This window comes from Zingiber officinale, chromosome 2A (genome assembly GCF_018446385.1).
Source record: "Zingiber officinale cultivar Zhangliang chromosome 2A, Zo_v1.1, whole genome shotgun sequence".
NCBI lineage: Eukaryota > Viridiplantae > Streptophyta > Magnoliopsida > Zingiberales > Zingiberaceae > Zingiber > Zingiber officinale.
Window position 1 is genome coordinate 6,936,665 of NC_055988.1, and position 1,534 is coordinate 6,938,198.

The window sequence follows — 1,534 nt, forward strand, 5'->3', positions numbered from 1 at the left end:
AGGTTTAGATTTACCATTTTATTCTGTATTACTATTATTGTTGTTGGCTAATGTAGTATTGCAGGAAAAGTCTTAGTGGATCGGGCCATCAGACACTGAGCAGGCAAAAGTCCAAACAGGTCTGGAGGACCAAAGTTTGGTAGGTAAGTTGAGGTATGAAACTGGAAGAGCGATAGTGAGGTCGGGTTCCTAAAGGGAACAACCTTAGGTCGGTGATCCAACTGAAGAAACCGGAAAGGTTTTCAAGTTGAGATCAAGACAGTTCTACTGTCTATATTACTCATGCATTATATTACTGTGCTTACTGTGCTAACCTTTGTTTTGCAGGAATATTGTTTAACTCAGTTTTGCAGATTCGGCCTGATCGGTCGACCGAACCAGCTTGACTCAGACCAGAGATCAGTTCAGACCAAAGCGAAGCACAGTCTGATCGAAGCTTGATCGGTCGATCGAACCAGAGATCGGTCGACCGATCCAATCAACATTAAACAACATTAAAAGAAGATATCTGGCAGATTTCAACGAACAAGGAAAAGGCTTGTTCGGTCGACCGAACCATCTTTTCGGTCGACTGAACCCTTAAAGACCAATTAATGCCAGAGATTTGAGCCAGTGTCAGACTCCAGTTGGAGGGGGTCGAAGCTGGTTTGGTCGACCAAATAGAGGGATCGATCGACCGAACCTCTAGTACTCCTATAAAATCAGGCTCGAAGACAGAGGCAAGTAGACAACTCTCTGATCAAAAATCCTGTTCTGCAAACGACTCATCTTCATCAGCTCAGCAAACTACTACATCTGGAAGTGCCGACCTAAGCTTCATCTACAATTTACTTGTCGGTATAATTTAATTTAAGCTTGCATTGTAATTTCTTTTAAGCAAGATAGTAGGGTGTTACTATCTTGCTCTATTGTACGATCTACTTCTTTCCGAAGGACTTCGGAAAGAAGAGTTATAGTGTTTTTGCCCATCGGTGCAGTCAAGGACTGTGGGCCTTCGAGTAGGAGTCGAGTTAGGCTCCGAACGAAAGTAAAAAAAACCTTGTCCCTTCTCTTATTTCTGCTGCACGACTTTGGTTTCAAAAGGTTAAAGAAAAAGTTTTAAACGCGTGATATTCACCCCCCCATCTATCGCTCCAAACGATCTATCAATTGGTATCAGAGCCTCGTTAGCTCTGAAAGTTCTTAATCGATTTTCAAAGCATTTTTAAAACTTTTTCTTTTCTTTTAGAATATTTTTCTTATCTCTATTTATCTCGCATTGCTAATCCCAAGACGCAAGTCTTGGAAATTTGTTTTCTATTTTTTTCTTGCAAGAATGCCGACATCCTATCAAGAAGGAAGAAGCATCTACAAACCTCCATTGTACGATCAAGTTTATTTCAATATCTGGAGACGAATGATGGAATCTTTCATCGGAAGTGAGAGTTTTGACAATTGGATCGCACTGAGACAATCTTTTCGGAACCCACAAGCAAACACAAAGGTAATAGATATATTAATTAGTGTTTTGCCTAACAAAATTTTGTGTCAATTA